At 43.3% G+C, this 20,099-nt stretch overlaps 1 protein-coding gene across 2 annotated transcripts in view; it reads left to right on the top strand.

The window, feature by feature from the left end:
- Positions 1–4,027: 4,027 nt before the first annotated feature.
- MANBA (mannosidase beta) overlaps positions 4,028–20,099 on the top strand; it is a 156,137-nt gene continuing 140,065 nt past the window's right edge. The window contains exons 1-2 of one of the 2 annotated variants that reach the window (XM_033956878.1): positions 4,028–4,163; positions 16,477–16,586. The gene's annotated coding sequence lies outside the window, so the exon portion shown is untranslated. Of the gene's footprint in view, positions 4,164–4,204; positions 4,327–16,476; positions 16,587–20,099 lie in introns of those variants that run through there. The other variant, XM_033956887.1, reaches the window with a different exon arrangement.

Genomic DNA, 20,099 nt, shown 5'->3' on the forward strand with positions numbered 1-20,099 from the left:
TCAAACTTGTCCATGGTCCTGCCCTCTCTTCCAGGAGGGACAGTGGCATAAACCTTGGAAGGGTTGTTCCGTTTCAGAGAGGACTCCACGAGAAGGGATTGATGTGACAATTGAGACTTCTCGAAGCCCTTGCAATGGACCATTCTGCAACGGGATTCCAGCTTGCTTGGTACAGCAGGAATGGAATAAGATGTTTCAAGGTTCCTCTTGAAAGTTTGTGTATTTTAAGAGACTCCGCAGGAGATCAAGACATACCCATTTCTTCTAAATACTCAGTAGTATATTTGGAATCAGAGTCCAAGTTAATTTTCAGTTCCTTACTCATTTGACGTAGGAAAGAGAAGGGTATTTGTTCTAGGGTAGGCTGACCTCGAGGGGAAGGTGACCTCAAAGCGCCTTGAAGAGCAGAGAATGAGGGCGAAGCTTCCCTGGAGTACTCATACCTGAGACCTGAATATGCAGGTATAGACAACTCACTAGGAGAAGAATCCCTCACAGGAGAAGCAGATGGAGGAGGCGTCCTTGACTTAGGAGTAGAAAGCCTCAAATATCCTTGAGGTGTAGAGAGACGAAGCGTGTCTCGGGAAGAGGATCTGTGCCTCGATGGATGCCTCGACTGATATGGAGAACTATGCCTCGAATCAGGCAGGTCTCACTGAGAAGATAGTTGAGGAGTCTTTGCCCTATGCCTCGGAAAGGGCGATGCCTTATGCGAGGAACGAGGGCTGGAGGCTGGAGATTGAACTCCTGGTGTCAAGGCATCTCGAGGTACTGATAAGGACTTGGCTCCTTGAATAGCGTGCTTATGCTCCAGACAAGACACTTACAAAGAATTGACTCCTTGCATACAGAGTGTGGAATCCTCTCGAGGCACTCCCAAGGACTTGACTCCTTGTATAGAGTGAGGAGTTTCAGCTCGAGGCTCAGCCAAGGACTTCACTCCAGGTGTTACTGCTGAGTGCTTAGGCTGGATTGCAGGAAGCAGAGTCGAGCCAGAAGTATGTTTGGCAAGGATATTGCCCAACTGCCAGTCCAAAATGGTCTGGATCAGAGCCTCCAAACATGACTCCGAGACTGGAGGATCTGGTACTTTTGGTGGCGCCACAGTCTCCGAGGAAGAACGACTCTTTGACTTGGAGACATGCTTTTTGGGCAGCTTGATAACCACTGCTGGCACCTGACCTGAGGGGGGCAAGCGTCTTGCAGGAGAAGACTTAGCAGATTTACTCGAGGATGAGGTCCCGTCGAACGAGGCAGGCTTGCTTAAAGATGAGGCCAAGGTTGAGGCAGAAGACGGAACCCCGGTGAGAAGCTTGACCAGATTCAAGGTTGAGACCGGGGCACGGGGATCCATACCACCAAAGAGTTTCTCCACCTGAATGCAACAATGCTTGCGTACTCAAGGTTGAAGGATAGCACAGCGAGAACACGACTCCGGATGATGGTCAGGTCCCAAAAACTGAATACACCACCTATGTGGGTCAGTGAGGGAGATTGCGCACTGGCAACGGCTACACTGCTTGAAGCCTGTGACCGGCCTGGACATAGGCGGGAAGATGGCCTCAGCGAAATCGAAACCCGCTGGCGGAGGCCATAAAGCAGGCCCCGCCATGACAGAAGAAATAAAAGTAAAGTTAGTCTCCTGTTTGTTTTTTTTTAAGAAAAACGCACAAAAAACACAAGAAATAAGAAAACACAAGCTGCGGAGAGAGAAGGCACGAAGTAGAATTGAGTTTAGCAAAGAGCGTCAAACACGACTTCTCGGCTCCATGGAAAACTGAGGAGACACGCGCCCTTGTGTGGGTGGGAAGGCACTCGCACATGCGAGGTGCGGCAGTCATGAACTTTCTAAGTTCTGCAAGCAAATCAGCTTGCGAAGCCGTCTGCAACGGGGCTCTGTGGATGATGTCACCCACATGTTGAGAATAGGCTGCCTGCTTGTCCTGGGATAATGTCTTTACCCATATTGAGTTTGGATCTCCTAAGAGCTTGATGTGCTCTATTTTGATGAAGTCTAGAATTGTTGACGATCCAACTTCTGATAAAATGTGAACTGCTAATTTTTTCACTACCTCTTCACAATATATTCTGGCGTTTATTTATTTTAAAAAATGTAGCAACCGCCAGTTCCTAAGTAGCATTACAAAAGTAACATACATACAGTAAAACATGCAAGACTTATAGAAATACCTTGAATTACAAATGAAAGCATCTTAAAACCAAGATTTCATAGATCTTCATAGTACCATTTACAGTATCTTAAAACCAACATTAAACATACCCTTTATTGAAATGCTTCTAGAAATAATGTAGTTTTAAGTATTTTTTTAAACTTCTGAATATCAGATAGACTTCTGGTCCAGTTAATTTGTTCCACAGGGTTACTCTCATGAAGGAAATAGCATGTTCTTGTGTTCTCATAATACATTTTTGAGAAGTCGTCAATGACAAAATGTATTGCACCTTCAAAACGCAAGGTCCTGAGTGGTTGATAGATTGCCATGCTATGACTCCAATTCTCCAGCTATTCAAGCTTTTCAGTCCATATATTCTGAGCACTTGTTACTATTTGCAATTTCTCAGCTTCTAAAGGGTGGATAAAAATTAATGTTAAAACAGGATTTAATTTTTTTTAATTAATTTGTCCTAAAAAAGTGATTAAAAAAAACCCCCCCAAAAAACAATCCAACAGTTTTCTATTTAAGATACATTATGGTACAGAAGTGTATTTCCCATGGGATTAGCACTTTGGAACACAAGTGTAGAACCTATAAAGAAGCTTATCTTCCCTCCTTACTGGGGTTAACAAAAGGAATTGTCAACTAAAGCTGAGGGGAGGTGCAGTTGGGTTTGTTGAATCTTCACTAGAATTAGAACATTGTCCCATTTATTTTTAAATGTCATACTGTACACAAAATATATGTGCATACTGCACGTGAAAACAGCTAAAATGAGGTCAAATGAGTGCACATTTAAAAATAATTGAATCCACTTTGTGTTCTAACAATACTAGGAAGAAAATAAAAACTGCATATTTATAAAACATTTTCTCCTATTGTGAAGGATACTGCTGCTCTTTGCTGCAAGCAGAGGTATCATCCAATGGCTATACTTTGGGCGAATAAGAAGAGCAGCAAATTTAGTGTCGTTCAGCATACTGTTACCTTAGAAGTAATAGGGTCCTGACTGGATGCAGATCTCATGCCAGTTTTGGGTGGGCCTCTATCCATCCCTTACTACTACTATTACTACTTATTTCTAACGCTGCTAGATGTACACACTGCTGTACATTAAACATACAAGAGACAGTCCCTACTCAGTAGAGCTGACAATATGTCTATGACAAAGTACTTAATGTTTCACTAAATCAGAGTTTTTAAGTACTTTAGCATTTTATTTCTACATTAACTGATTTAGTAAAACTATTTTTGTATACATGATCTACATATCAATTTCCCTGATATGTACATATATCATAACTTTGACTTTTGTGAACTGTAAATTTTACTTAATGTTACTTCTCTGTTACTCTTCAATAAAAAGATTGAACTAAAAATACTCCGATTTAGTGAAACATTAAGTAGAAACGAATAAGATGCTTAACTTTTTTTTTTTTTTTGCTTTCTAAATGAAGTAACTAAGCAATTTACATGCTTCCTTGGAAGGATAATTTTACAATGTAAAAATACATAAGACGGTACCACATGTATAATTAAATGAACGTCTCAGCAAATTACAGTTTTATATTTTAATCCTTGCTATAAATTGACAAGTTCTTGTTTATTTGCTTGGACAGAGACATGCAAAGGCCAGGTACTCCCTTCCCACACCCAGCCTCTGCAGCCTTTCTCTTCCGGTCGGCGGCAGCGGGTCCTGCGAGCTGCCCAGAAGCCTTCCCTCTGACGCGAAAGCGGCCTGTAGCGGCTGGGTGGACGTGGACGAGCCCGAGCCTAAACCTGGCAGGCCAGGCCCGCCTATGGCTACGCCGCTTTGACAGCACCAAGACGCTTCCGCCCGCGAATAAAATAGATGGGGGGAGGGGGAGGGGAGGTCTCTGCCGCTGATTGGGCTAAAGGGAGGAAGTGTCTTGTTGCCTGCCGCAGGTCAAAGGATGAGAGCTAGTAGCTGCTAACTGCTCTAGAAACGCAGCTAATGGAGGTTAGGTAAGAAAGTGGGGGGAGGGCAGAGAAGACATTGCAACAAGGGACGGGGAGAGAGAGAGACTACAAGGGACGGAGTTCAGAGAAAGAGAGGAAGTGAGATATTGCAAGGGAGGGGTTGAGAGAGGAAGGGGAAGAAGTGAAAGAGGGTATAAACACTGAAGAGGTATATCTTGCAAAAGTTGTCTTTCTTTTTTTTTTTAGCAGCTTCTTAAATGCAGTTCTTAAAAGAAAACCAGAGCTACTTTGAAGAATTTAGTGTGTTTGTTAACAACAGACAATGGGGCTCGTTTTCACACAAAGTTTCATAGGTTTCTAGGCTACTTTGTGTGTCTTAAGTGCTTTGAAAATAAGCCTCGTTGTAGAAGTTTGTGAAAGAAGTAATAAGGGCTTAGTCTATGGCGTTTGTAGGGAGCATGTCTGAAAACAGTATGACGGACCAGTTTGGAAGTTTCTCAGGACTGAAAATGAATTATGGTTAATTTGAGCCCTTAAATTGGTCGGAACAGATGAGCGTTCCTACTGAACCGGGCATAGGAGAAGTACTGTATTTGGGGTTTAGGAGCCATTATCTTGTGTATAAGCAACACATAATACTGTAGATAAAACTGAACAAATAAAGAATCTTTGAAGTGGAAAGATCTAGCTAGCATTGTCATGTGGACGCAGCTCTGATTGAAAGGCTGATAATTTGTTTTTGCCTTTCTCTTTAGTACACTGTGGGTGCCATTGGATGCAGACTAATCTTTTGACATACTACTACCTGCTTCATTCTGTTGGATGTGTTATCTGTTGAAATGGAGCCCCTTGTCGGGTTAAAAAAAAATCTGTTGGTGTTTTGCCAATAAAAGAGTGCTTTATATTTTACACTTCGTACATGAAATTTCTTGGTCCTCTCCTACTTCTATGTGCTCTTTGGCTTTGCTATGCAGGGACTTTTCTCTTTCCTTTGGGTTTTTTCTTGTGACTTAGGTTAACTAAAATTTGTAGGACAGATAATCTTACTGCTTTTCATGATAGCAGGTGATTGCAATTGTAGTGTGAAAACTACTGTCTGAATCCTGTAGTTTTTTTTCTTATTCTCTAATGTTTCTGGATCTCTTCTTTCCATCTTTTACCTCAGATGCCTTCTAGTACCCCAATCTAAGTCTCCCCAATCATTGGTGTTTATTTTGATGTTCCTTCTGGATCTACTTCTTTTTCTCTTTGCATTATCTCTTCTTGAGCTCCTTTCTAGATCCATCTGCTTTTCCTTGGACACCATCCTCCTGTGCTCTTTTTTTTTCTTTCTCTCTGCGCACCAGCTTTTGTTTTTGTTATTCTTTCTCCTGCATACACCTATCTTCCGATGCCTTCCTAAGTCTTTTTTTTCGTTCTCTTTCTTTCTCTACAGAAGCTCTCGATTATTTTAAGATGTTATCACTTGTGTACTTCCTTACTTTGATTTTCTTAATTGAGGTTCTTAAATTTGCATTTGTTGCTTTTTGCAGTTTTTCATTTGCCAATACAGTATTTCTCTTGCCTCCAGCTTTTGGCAGACCCATATACCCTCTTAATTTAAATATAGGCTTTGTAGTGTAAAGGTAAAATAGTACATTATTTGCAAGTGTTCACTTAAACTACACCCCCCCTTTAAAAAACCATAGTTCGTTTTTTAGCTCCAGCCACGGTGGTAACAGCTTTGACACTCATAGGAATTCTATGAGTGTCAGAGCTGTTACTGCCGTAGCCGGTGCTAAAAACAGCATGGTTTTTAAAAGGGGGTTTAATTAGTGATCTCTTAACTTTTTCATTAAGTGATGTGGTTTGTGTTGCGGCAGTGAAAGAGTCCATGAACAAGCTCACCATAGTTTTTATCTGCATTATCTACTCTACACTGTTGCTATCACTATCTCTAGTCCTAGTGTGTAAGCTATGGATGGGTACCTTTTTTATCCTAGGTGATATGCCAGAATATATTCTATTTCTTTCCTTCTGTAGTTTAGTTGTAAGATTTTTCTTTCAGCTTTTGTTTGTATTTGTAAGGGTTTGTCGGTCGTCTTCTTGTGGTTTGTGTGGTGGATTGGTAAGTGAAGGTCTGATAGTTTGTGTTTCTATCTAGTGAGAGCCGTCTGGTTGGGTGGGTGATTCTCTTGGAGTTTGATATAGGTGGTATTGGGGAGATGTTGTTTGCTTTCGGGAATAATATGATCCAACCAATGGGAAGGGATTTTATATGACCAATATACTTGCACTTTGTTATTGGGTCAGAATGGCAAATTGGGTTACAAGTAGCACTGGATATGAGATAGATTTCTTGAACAAAAGTTAGAAGCTGTGTGTGCAAGATGCTAAAAGAAGTCTCCAAAAACCCTAAAATGTCACGGGACCTACAGCAGGCTCTTGCTACTGTTGATGTGAAAGTGCATGCCTCTACAATCGAAAAGAGACTGCACAAATTTAACTTGCATGGGAGGTGTGCAAGGAGGAAACCTTTGCTCTCTAAGAGAAACATCAAGGCCAGACTGAAGTTTGCCAGAGAGAATATAGACAAACACCAGGACTTTGGAATATTGTTCTATGAACAGATGAGTCTAAAACTGAATTATTTGGCACCAGAAAAGAGGACATGTTTGGTGTACACTAAATACAGCATTCCAGGAAAAGAACCTCATACCAACTGTGAAGCATAGAGGTGGAAGTGTCATGGTTTGGGGATGCTTTGCTGCAGCAGGACTTGGCCAGCTCACCATCATAGAATCCACCATGAATTCTACTGTGTATCAGATGATGCTTGAGAAACATGAGACCATCTGTAAGAAAATTAAAGCTGAAGCGGAATTGGACCCTGCAACACAACAATGACCCAAAATATACCAGTTGATCCACCAAGGACTGGCTGAAAACTAATAAATGAAGAATCTTGGAGTAGCTGAGTCAAAGCCCTGATCTTAATCCCATTGAAATGCTGTGGAGTGATTTGAAATGGGCTGTACATGCCACCCCTCAAACATCTCACAGCTGAAAGTATTCTGCATTGAGGAGTGGGCCAACTTTCCTCAGACCGATGTCAGAGACTGGTAGATGGCTACAAGAAGCGTCTCACTGCAGTTATTTCAGCCAAAGGGTGTAACACTAGCTATTAGGGTGTAGGGTGTCGTAATTTATTCCTCAGTTAGAATACGCATTTTTCTGGTTGTTTTTTGTTTCACGAGTAAATCAAGGAAAACTTTTGTTGTTTACCTGCAATTATATCACTTTCTTTTCCAGAGATAAATTTTAAAAAAAGATTTGACATCGATATGTGAACATCCTCAGAAATCATGGCTACAAAATAATACCATAGCTTGCATAGAAAAGATCATAAATAGTTCATCAACTCTGCCAGAGAGGGAAATTATTGGATAGATAAAGGCATCTACAAATAAGTGCTTCTTAAGTAATTTTCTGAACATGCCCTTTTCACAGCAAATTTGTATTTGACCCACCAGGGAGTTCTATAACTTAACTCCTGCACAACAAAAAGTCATTTTACCAGTCTCAACAAGCCTTGGATTCACAATTGTCTTCAATAAAGCTAGATTCTCAGAGCGCAAAGATCTTTTTGGTGTATAGCTAAGTATATTATTTTTAAACAATTCTGTCCTAATTTTTTCATGACTATATATATATATATATCAAATAGCAGAGCTCATATGGGTTATTGATAACCAGCCCATAGCCTATATGGGAGAACAAAAATATGGGGTTCATAATCAAAATTTTAAAATGTCCAAAAACCAGCTTAAGTCGGCACTTGGATGTCCTAATAGGGACGTCCAAGTGCTGATAATCAAAACCAACTTTCTGGACATGCAGCAGCACTTCTAAGCTGCTGTGTGTCCAGAGAGCAAAGGTGTGTTATGGGCAGGAATTGGGCAAGCTTCAACCTTGATGTACACAAGCCATAATCAAAGCTTTTCTAGAGGGAACTTAGATGCTGTCAGTTAGACCTGTTTGAGTTGTGTCTAAGTTCCACAAAGGTGCCAAAACTGACAAGACCATAGGGGATTTAAGGCATGACCCCTCCCCCCTTACTCCCCCAGTGGTCACAACCACCTCCCATCATCCAAAGAGCAAAAAACAACAACCCAAAACCCCATAGGCTTCCCATCAGCTGAGCCAGTTTCAGTGAGTCCCCCTGCAAGGATCAGCTGAGCCGTGAAGCCCTACACCCCTCCCCCTGATATCTCCTCCCCCCATATCCTCCCAGCATTCCTGGGCCCCCTCCAACATCCTCGGACCCCCAACCCACCCTGTACCTTCGGATGAGAAAATGGCAGTTAGGAGGGAAACTCCTTCCCTCCTGCCTACAAAGCTGTGTGCTGCAAATAATGGGGCTTCCCCCTCCCATTGCATTTTGGTATTTTGTCAATTTTGAGCTAATAAGGGCCGTCGGCCCCTCCCCTGCATTTCAAGATACACACTGCACTCACACTGTATCTGAAGATACACACTTTGGCCCCTCCCACTGCATCTCAAGATACACTGGGAGAGGGAAGCCCCATCATTTGCAACACGCAGCCTTGTAGGCAGGAAGGAGTGAGCTTCCCTCTTGCGGTTTTCTCATCCGAAGGTACAGGAGGTCTGGGGATGTGAGGGAGAGGGGGCGGAGATGTTAGGGGAGGTCTGGGAGAGGGGTATAGGGCTGGTAGTGGGATTCCCCATCAGCCAGGAATCCCCAAAACAGGCTCATGGCGGCTCAGCTGATGGGGATTCCTTCTGCTGCGATCAGACAGGGTAGTTTGTAGTTAACGTCTACAAAACTTGCTTTTGTATGTTTTTCACATGGACGTTTTTATTTTTGAAAATGGGCCAAAAAAGTAGACTTTCTAAGGAACAAAACATACCTAGCTAATTTTCAAAAATAAAAGATAAGACATTTGGCAGCTTTGAAAATATGGACATTTTTTCCTACTGGGTTTGTGGACATCTTGCACAAAATGTCCAACCTCAGACTTAGGCACACTTTCAATTATGCCCTTCTATATAACACAAGATAGTCATTAGTTAGAAATAGAGATTAGGAATTATAGTATTAGCAGTAGATAAATAAGATTAGAGCTATTGGGAGAAGCTGTTTGGGAGAAGATGCTTTGCTCTAGCTAGTGCAGGGGTAGGGAACTCCGGTCCTCGAGAGCCGTATTCCAGTCGGGTTTTCAGGATTTCCCCAATGAATATGCTTGAGATCTATTTGAATGCACTGCTTTCAATGCATATTCATTGGGAAAATCCTGAAAACCCGACTGGAATATGTCTCAAGGACCGGAGTTCCCTACCCCTGAGCTAGTGTAATGAAAAAAAAACTAGAAGTGAGAGTTTGGAATTTGTGCTTGTATTTTTTAAATCTATTAAGCTAAGACTAGAATATGTTTCAAAAGTTTTTGGAAAATTAGGTTTTGTAGTAGGAAAACAGACATTTGTTATAATGTTAGAATACTGTGTATTTCATGCTTATGTCAGAAGCTTAAGGGAAATACCATATAAGGAGAGGTCTAAGAGACAAGTTTCTTGCTTCCGGGTACAACGTATGCATATTTAAATGTAACCATAAAAATGTATATGCAATTTTGTTGGAACAATTACTCTATGTTGTTGCCTTGTAATTTGGATTTGAGGGTGGTGTGTGCCATAGCATATGAGATATCACATGAACTGCACGAACGGCTGAGATCTGTGTCATTTTTGTTTACATAATAAAATATTTTTCATTCCAGCCTTTCTGCCTCTTTTCAGTTTTTCTCTTTCCATATTTTTCATAAGTGACCCTCATCTCTGAGCGGCTGCTCTTATTTCCAATATTGGTGTTCAGGCTTGCATAAAACCTCAACAAGAGAAATTAGGTGTTCCCTTCAAAAAAATGCCTTAATATATTTATATGGTAAAAGGAGTTTCAACAGCAGCAGCATACTTATACTAATTCACTGCTTTTCCATCTCTACTGTTCTGTTTAAACACCAAACAGCATAATATACACAGAAAGCTATCACAGTTCTTGTTATGCACACATAGGCATGCCCACAAACATTTAGACATGTACACACAAAATGGATAAAATATACAATCCAGAGATACACCCATACTTATGCAACATACAGATAATTATCCCAGGACAAGCAGGCAGCATATTCTCACATGTGGGTGATGTCATCCACGAAGCCCGGATGCGGACAGCCTCGCAGGCAGACTTGCTTGTAAAACTTTAAGAAAATTTGCGACTGCCGTACCGCCTTCCTCAGCATCTCCTCAATTCTCAGTTTTCAGCGGAGCCGACAAGCCACTTGTTTTGACGCTCTGCACTAGACTTAGTTCCACTCGTTTCTTCTCTCACCACAACTCGTGTATTTTCTTTTTCAGGGTCGCTGTGTTTAATTGCGTGTTTCTTTAAAAAATGAAAAAAAAGTTATTTTCTTTGTTTCACGGCAGGGCCTACTTGCGGCTTTTGTCTGCGGTGCTCGATTTTGCCGTACCCATCTTTCATTCCACTCCCGCCGGTCACAGGGTTACGCAGTGTAGCCTGACCACGTTCGGGACGGGTGTTCACTGTGTTACATTTACCAGAAATGGATCGGTCTTTGCCTAAGGCCTGGAATCCTGTTCCAACCTCGACCTCAAAGCCAGCCCACTTTTTTTTTGAGGTCAAAATCTTCAACCTCGACCTCGATTAACTCAATGGGGAAGCTGTTGTTTTCAGGGAGCTCAGCTAACTCTTCCCCTGGGGTGCCGTTATCCTTGGTGTCTCCATCAGCTATGATTGCTCAGCCGACCCTTACGGACATGCCACCTCTAGAACCAGTAGGTCCAGTGGGTCTGAGGATCTCCAGGACATGCGTCTTGAAATCGAGGCAACACTCTTCCTCGAGGTCGTCTTCCTCGGAATCTATAGCTACACCAACTGTACCAGCTTCAGTGTACTCTGACAGCTTTGCAGAGTATGTTGGGACTTATTCTGCATCAGGAGTTTGGTAATGTAGTAAGATTTATGGTCCACTAATCAGTTACATAAACAAATATGTGCCTGTATTCTAGGGAAGACCATAATATCTCATCCAGGTTCAACTTTCTTTGCCTACTTACCAGACCCAGGCTAATGAGAAATACTTTTATTATGAAAATAGAAAAATATAATTCAAAAGCCAGCAGCAATAACTAAATATTGTTCACAAAATATCTGATTACATATATGAAACTCAGTACATAATTATCACAACACACTTGATAAATAAGTAAACTAATTCTTACACTCTATAATTCCTTATAATAATAATTCCTGATTAGCAGCAACTATTACAGGTTATCACCAAGAGTAGCTTCACTTCTCCTTATCCCGAACCACAATAGGATTCATTTATCTAACCCCAGCTGATAAGATAATAGAATTCCGTATTCTCACCATCCAATTAGGCCTTGGCACAATATCAGGTGAAAGGGAAGACGTCTTCTACTCAACACTGAAGATAAGAATTCTTTTGGTACGAACAAGAGTTCGTCAGCCACTGGAGAAGCTGTAACTTATGTTGGCAGCAAATGTTTCCTTTATGTGATATGAAAACCAGGTCTGGATAAAAGTCCTGTTCCTTCACTCCCTGGAAGAGAGCTAATCACAAGAGGTAACTTCTCAGGTCATAATTATTATAAAAGAAGTGCATAGAGAACACCTATGATAAGATGCGAGTTCACCCACATCCTAACACAGACTAAATTATAATTAGCACCTTTTCACTTGGATCACGTCAGATGACCTCCCTGGACCAATCTAAAAACAGAACTTAGATGAATAGCCTTTCTGTATAGAGTCTCGTACAATCTGGGAGATAGAGGCGCTTTCATTAGATAAGACCAGCACAGGAGCAATTCCTCCCCCAAGATTCACACAGGCTGAGCATGGAGGCATAACTGGATGTCCTTGACTAGAATACAATTCTGGTACATACCCAGAATGCATCAGGCAGAAGCAGCAAAGATGTGTTCTTCTTTCTCGTCTTGCTAGGTTCAGGCTGGAATGATTTCTTGCAAATAATGGTTTAGGCTTGATGATGTCGGTGAAGCCTAACCTTCAGGTGTGAATAAGGAAACACCCCTACAGTAACATGCTTGCCAAATTGACTCCTGCCTCGACCCTGCTTCTTGCAGGCCAGCCTGAGCACTCAGCAGTAATACAAGGAGTCGAGTCCTTGAGAGTGCCTCGAGAAAAACTAATACACTCTATACAAGGAGCTGAGTCCTTGGGAGTGCCTCGAGAAACAACACACTCTATGCAAGGAGTCGAGTCCTTCAGAGTGCTACAAAATCAATCTACACACTCTATATAAAGAGTTGAGTCTTTGTGAGTGCCTTGAGATACATCTGCACAAGGAGCTGAGTCCTTATCAGTGTCTCTAGTTCGATCTCCAACTTCCAACCCTACCTCTATGCATAAGGCATTGCCTTCTGAGAGGCACAGGGTGAAGACTCCTCAACATTCCTCATCGAGGCGGCATTCGAGGCTGGATTCGAGATCACTACCTCGTTCTTCGAGGCACAGTTCATCTCCACACCATCTGTCAAGGTATTCATCGAGACCCAGGTCCTCTTCTCGAGACAGAACTTGTTTCTCGAGGCATAGCCAATCCTTGAGACTCATCCTCTTTCTTGAGGAAATCTACGCCAGAACCACTTTCATCAGTTCAGCCCTTCTCATGTGTTTTTTCATCACCAGCTGGTTCTTTTTTTGCCTATAGATTCGGACATCAGGTGTCAATATTCCACAGCAGTTTCACCCTCTGTCTCTGCCGTGAGACATACTTCAAGGGGTTCCCGGTCATCTTCGACTGAACAGGATCTCCCCTTTATTCAGTTTTTATGCCAAATGAGTAAAGATCTTAACATCACTTTGCAGTCTGATTCAACATACTCTAAGGCAGGGATCTCAAAGTCCCTCCTTGAGGGCCACAATCCAGTCGGGTTTTCAGGATTTCCCCAATGAATATGCATTGAATGCAGTGCATGCACATAGATCTCATGCATATTCATTGGGGAAATCCTGAAAACCCGACTGGATTGTGGCCCTCAAGGAGGGGCTTTGAGACCCCTGCTCTAAGGAGTATTTGGAAGAGCTGGGTATACCTCATCCTCATGTGGATTCAGTAAAATTACCCATGAATAGCGTTCTCACGCAAACTTTCAAAATAAATTTTGCTACACCATATTCCATTCCTGCTGTGCCAGTGAACTTGGAATCTCGATATCAAATGGTTCACTGTATGGGATTTGAAAAGTCTCAACTATCCCATCAATACTCTCCTTGTTGGGTCTATCTTGAAAACAACCAATCTGACCAAGGTTTATGCCACAGTCCCACCTGGCTGAGAGGGAAGGGCCATGGATAAATTTGGTTGACGCCTGTATCAAAATTCTATGATGACAAATAGAATTTTAAACTACAACTTTGTCTTTACATCATATCTCAAATATTGGGTCAATGCTAAGCCCACTTTTTTCAAGTACTTTCCAGAGCATTGCCTGACAGAGTTCCAGCATATGCATTTCACTCTAGCAGAACTTCGCATACATATGGTCCAGGCTGCATATGATGCTTTTGAGATGTCCTCCAGGGCCAATGCTTTCTCGGTGGTGATGCGCCATCTTGCCTGGCTCCACACCATGGATATGGACCCAAATCTACAGGATCAATTAGCCAACATCCCATGCCAAGGTAATGGCTTGTTTGATGACTCTGTTGAGGCAATTACAAAGTGCTTGTCTGAACAGAAGTCATATGCCTCCATCATCAGATCAAACCTGAACCCTTCTACAGATAAAGGTTCTACACCCCCCAAAAGCGTTTCACTCAAAAGGCACTACCTGATGCAAGGCCGCCTCTTAAGAAACAACAGCCTCAACAGCAGCAATGCCAGCAGAGTAAATCTCAGACTCCTGATGCACCTATGCTTTCTCAGTCTTTTTAATCAGGTCGTTTCCATCATTTCTACCAAGGATGGGACCTCCCTCTCATCTGGGAAGGCCTCTCTTTCCACTTCCTTCAGATTACAAAAGAGTATCCTTGATCCAAGATGGATGCCACTACCTGCTAGCTGGGAGGACGCCGCCGATTGTGGCTCTATTTTCTTGCAAGCGGTGAAAAGTACTTCCCACTTATGCCGAAGAGAAGGGGGAAGAGTGTTGGCGGAGCCTCCTGACGCTCAGAACTGCCATCGATTACAATAGATGACTTTCTTAGACGCCTCCAACAAGGGCAATTATTGTCGGGGAATTGCCCGCTGGAGCCGCTGGCAGAGAGTAATGCCACCGCGGCTATCCCTGGGCTCGATGTTACTCTGAGCCCCAACATCAGGACTCCACCTCTGCAGCTGACTCCACAAAGAGCAAGCTCCCCATGAGATGAGATTACCCCGGAAGAGGAAGTTTTCTCATTCTCGGAGGCCAATACTTCGGAGGGCTTGCCAGTGGGAACAACTCAGAGAGGTTTTCCCCTTCTGGATGGAATTGTGGCTGGAACATCTCAGGCTAAAGAGGCACAAGCACCTCAGGACTTCAACTTCAAGAACAGTATCTTTTTACACCTGCAACAGTGTTTTCTGTACTTAAACCCCCGGAGGTTACCCTAGATGCTCTTTGGGACTTGGTGGTTAATTTATGTAACTGTCTTAGTCCACATATAGAGCATTTGGACAAAGAAATAAAACCCAGAAAGAGGAAATTAAGCTTTTAAAACAAGACTTATCTTTGGTGACATTAGATGGTCAAAAAAGGGAAAAAGAGATAATAACAATTAAACAAAATCAAGACTTAATGGTGAAAGATAATATTATACTGAGGAAGATGCTCGAGGCACTTGAGAACAGTAATCGTGCAAATAATTTGCGGCTGATAAATTTTCCTAAGGTTCCCTCGATTACCCCTCGTGATATGATCAGACGTTACTTTATCGAGGTATTGGGAATACCAGAAAATTCATTACCTCCCCTAACAAGGGCTTATTATTTACCTTTAAAGTCTCAAGAGACTCAAAATCAGTATTGTGACCATCAAGAAAGTCCCTTAGATGTTACCGCAATCTTGGAGGAATCTGTCACTGAAACAGCTGTTTCAGCTACTTTATTGATGACTGTTGCTTTATGTGAAGTCCACGGACAGGAATACGTTTTTGAATTTCCGAAGCTTAGAAAGAACTTGACTTTTTCTCAATTTTTACATTTAAAACGCAATTGTTCTATGACCAAGAAATTTAAATTACAAGCAATCTGTTAGATGCAGAAATTGGAGAATCTGGGTTACCCAAAGAACGTTTTAAAAAAAGCTTTCAAAAAAGCAAAATACTAGCACAGAGATTGGTTATTGCAGAAAAAAGCTTTGAACAAAGATAACCAAGTGGAAGTCACATTGACATGTATATTACAGTATTCAGATCAAGGCAACGAAATTGCAAATATTCTGAAAGACAATTGGAAAATTATTAAAACTAATCCGATCTTTGAAAATCTAGATCTATGAATAGCATTTTTGAGAGACAAGAACTTGAAGGACATTTTATCGCCCGCAGTATGCCACATGGATAATCCCAACGATACAAGGCTGTTACCAGCAGATTTTTTCAAATGTGGAAAGTGCAGTATTTGTAAAATCACCATATCACAAAAGGAATTTATTAATCCAACGGATGGAAGAACATATTCCATTAAACAATTTTTGACATGTTCTTCAGATCATATTATATATGTCATTTCCTGTCCTTGTAACAAGTATTATTTGGGTGATGTCGACAAGATCATTTAAAACAAGAATGACCGAACATAAATCAAACATAAAATGTGTTAAGCTAAACGCTCCTCTTGCAGAACATTGTAGCCAAATGCAACACAAATTTTTGGATTTAAGATGTTTCTGCATTGATCAGGAACCACAGAACATTCATGGGGGAGATCGGCAAAGAAGACTTTTTTCCAGCGTTGGATATTCAGATTGGGCACTTTAAAACCAAGAGGATTGAACACTACTATCAATTGGGGCTCATTTTTTAAATATTATTTATTGCATTTAGATTCCTAAAGATCATTTTTTTGGTAATTTACATTTCAAATTAAACCCATTATATGCATGCACTAAGATTTAAACAATGAGAGTAATTAAAGTGTGAGTATATAAACGCATGCGCCGGGGTCTGTCGGTTGTCAGTGCCATTTTGCTTCTAAACTGGAGCGTAGCTGCACAGTAAGTAACTGAAATTAAAGTTTTAAGGATTATCTTCAATATGTTTCAGATATTTAATGTTTTATTTCATCTTATTTTTTTTTTGTAGTTAATAAGTAGACCCCTGAGGAAGCGTCAATAGGCAAAACGGGTCCCCGTTGGGTAATAAGAGCTTCATATAGCTACAATAATGAGACCAACATGAGAGTCACAGCAGAGGTAAGTGCCAGTTTCAGTTTTTTGATTTGCATGAAAGCACTTTGTAACAATCGTTTTTGCATAAAGCATTAGCACTTTTTTCATTGTAATTCAAGCACTGAGCTCGATGAAAGATACCCTTTCCCTGCAGAAGCTGAAAAGAAAATCACTCATGTTTCTTCAGCGCAGGCATCTGAGAGAACAGTAGTTGAAGCATAGAATAACGATTGTTGATAATCAATTACACAAGTCGTTTTGTTCTGTTAATCAAACTCAAACGAGACCATGCCACCATGATTCTGATAGCTCCTTGGTGACCCAGACAACCGTGGTACTCCTTTCTACTTCAACACACCAGCAGGGAGCCTCTACTTCTACCAGTGTTTTCCTCTGCTTACACAGAGTCAGGGGTCTCTACTTCATCCCAACCTGCAGTCTTTGCACCTGACAGCTTGGTACCTTTCAACATAACTGCCACTCTACAGTTTTCTCAATCTGTACAGGATATTTTAGAGGCTTCTAGAAAGCCTACCACTAGACCAGGGGTAGGGAACTCCAGTCCTCGAGAGCCGTATTCCAGTTAGGTTTTTAGGAATTCCCCAATGAATATGCTTTGAAAGCAGTGCATGCAAATAGATCTCATGCATATTCATTGGGGAAATCCTGAAAACCCGACGAGAATACGGCTCTCGAGGACTGGAGTTCCCTACCCCTGCACTAGACAATGTTACAACCAGAAATGGACTAGATTTTCTGCTTGGGGCACCATTCATCACAAGGAGCCTCAGTCTACCTCCTTGTTTTCGGTTTTGGATTACCTGTTGCATTTATCTCAATCAGGCCTCAAATCCACATCCATTAGACTCCATCTCAGTGCAATTGTTGCTTTTCATCAGCCTATTGAAGGGAAACCCCTCTCTGCTCATCATATGGTTTCCAGATTTATGAAAGGACTTCAATATCAAGCTACCTCTCAAACCGCATCCAGTGGTTTGGGATCTCAGTGTTCTTGCTCAATGGATGAAGTCTCCTTTTGAACCAATGGCTTCAGCTCATCTCACATATCTCACTTGGAAAGTGGTTTTTTTCTCATTGCTTTCACGTCTGCTTGCAGAGTCAGTGAGCTACAAGCTTTAGTAGCGGATCACCTTTCACAGTATTCCACCATGACAAGATGGTCCTCCATACTCATCCTAAATTCTTGCCTAAAGTGGTGTCAGAATTTTATCTCAATCAATCCATTGTACTTCAGTGTTTTTTCCAAAGCCTCATTCTCATCCTAGAGAAAGGCTCTTCATATTCTGGACTGTAAGCATGCTTTGGCTTTCTACTTGCAAAGGACTAAGCCACACAGATCTACTCCTCAAATTTTTGTCCTCTTCGAACCAAATAAGTTGGGACATCCAGTTTCCAAGCGTACCACCTCCAATTGGATGGCTGCTTGCATCTCTTTCTGCTATGCTCAGGCTCCATTTCAGCTCTTGGCAGCAGAGTCAGCATTTGTCAGAATGACAGACCTTTTACTCTCCCAACTTTGTCATTATCCCAGGACAAGCAGGCAGCATATTCTCACATGTGGGTGACGTCATCCACGGAGCCCCGATGCGGACAGCTTTTCAAGCAAACTTGATTGAAGATTTCAAGTTTGCTAGTGCTGCACCACGCATGTGTGTGCCTTCCTGATCCACTAGAGGGTGCATCCCCTCCTCATGGTCTTCAGTTCTTAGTTTTCCGCGGAGCCAGAAAGCCCTGTCTCTCTTCTCTGCGTTCTTATAAGTGCCTTTCTAGCACCGCGGCTTCTTTATTTTGTTAGGGAGTCGCTGTGCGTTTGTTGATTGATCGTGTATTTCTTTGTTTCAAAAAAAAAAAGGACTTTTTATTGTGTTTCTGCTGGTTCCACCGGCAGGCCCTTCTTGGACCTCAGCCATGCGGCTAGGCCTCATTTGGCTGCAGCTGTATTTTCTTCTTCCCTGGCCTCTCTCTGGGCTCACCTCGTGTGAGCAGGATGGCCAGGACCATTTTTCCTTCGTTGGAATCGGACTGAGTAGCTTCGATCCCCGGTAAGTCTTCTTTCTTTCTTTCTGTTCTTCTAGCTGCGTTACCTCGGTAATGCCACCGGCTGAGTCTCAGGCATTCCAGGCATCGAGTGCAGTCGTGCCCGCCTCTACGAGACCTTCGAAGCGTGCCTCCTTTCATGGGAATACTCATCTCGAGGTTGCCCTTTATGGAGCGCAATGCTGCACCTTTATTACCAGTTTCATTGGTACGGTGCCGACTTCTGAACCTCGATGTGCCTCGACGTCGACTCCGGCTTGGTGCCTCGACGTCGACTCCGGCTTGGTGCCTCGACGTCGACTCCGGCTTGGTGCCTCGACGTCGACTGGGGCTTGGTGCCTCTCCGCCGCCTGAGGCCCTGTGCCTCGACATAGGAGGCGGCTTGGTGCCTTGACGTCGTCTAAGGCTTTGTGCTTCGACTTTCTGCCTCGATGTCGACTGAGGCTGGGTGTCTCGACGTCTACTCTGGCTTGGTGCCTCGACGTCGACTCCGGCTTGGTGCCTCGACGTCGACTCCGGCTTGGTGCCTCGACGTCGACTCCGGCTTGGTGCCTCGACGTCGACTGGGGCTTGGTGCCTCGACGTCGACTGGGGCTTGGTGCCTCTCCGCCGCCTGAGGCCCTGTGCCTCGACATAGGAGGCGGCTTGGTGCCTCGACGTCGACTCCGGCTTGGTGCCTCGACGTCGACTCCGGCTTGGTGCCTCGACGTCGACTCCGGCTTGGTGCCTCGACGTCGACTGGGGCTTGGTGCCTCGACGTCGACTGGGGCTTGGTGCCTCTCCGCCGCCTGAGGCCCTGTGCCTCGACATAGGAGGCGGCTTGGTGCCTTGACGTCGTCTAAGGCTTTGTGCTTCGACTTTCTGCCTCGATGTCGACTGAGGCTGGGTGTCTCGACGTCGACGGATGCTTTGTACCTTCGACGTCGGCTGCGGCCTGTGCTCCGCGTCACTTGACGCTTGTGCTTCGACGGCGCCTGAGGCTTGTGCATCGATGTCGACTGAAGCTGAGGGCCTCATTGTCGGCTGGAGATCTGTGCCTCGTCGTTGCCGAGGCTTCGTGTCTCGCCGTTGACTGGAGCTTTGTGACTTGACGTTGCTTGGGGCTTTGCCCTTTGGTTGGCTGTGGCCTTGTGTCTCGATGTCGACTGTGGCTTGGTGCCGCAACGTCGCTGGGGGCTTTATATCTCGGCAGTGGCTGAGGCTTTGGGCTTCGGCGTCGACTGCGGGTTTGCGCCCCGTTATCGACGGGGGCTTAGTGTCTCGACGTCGTCTGGGGCTCTGTGCCTCGGCGTCTCCGGCTCCTGTTCGAAAGGGTTCCCCGCTTTCTCTTCGGTTCATTCCGGGCAGCCGTGACGGAATCTTGTAGTATGGAGTTTGGTTGCCTGGAGGAGACTCTCTCCCTGCTCCGGCTCTATTGCTCCTGCCATGCGTTATCTCGCTTGGCGCAGAATGTGGCTGAGGATCCGAACCTCCAGGATC

This window comes from Geotrypetes seraphini, chromosome 1 (assembly GCF_902459505.1).
Source record: "Geotrypetes seraphini chromosome 1, aGeoSer1.1, whole genome shotgun sequence".
NCBI lineage: Eukaryota > Metazoa > Chordata > Amphibia > Gymnophiona > Dermophiidae > Geotrypetes > Geotrypetes seraphini.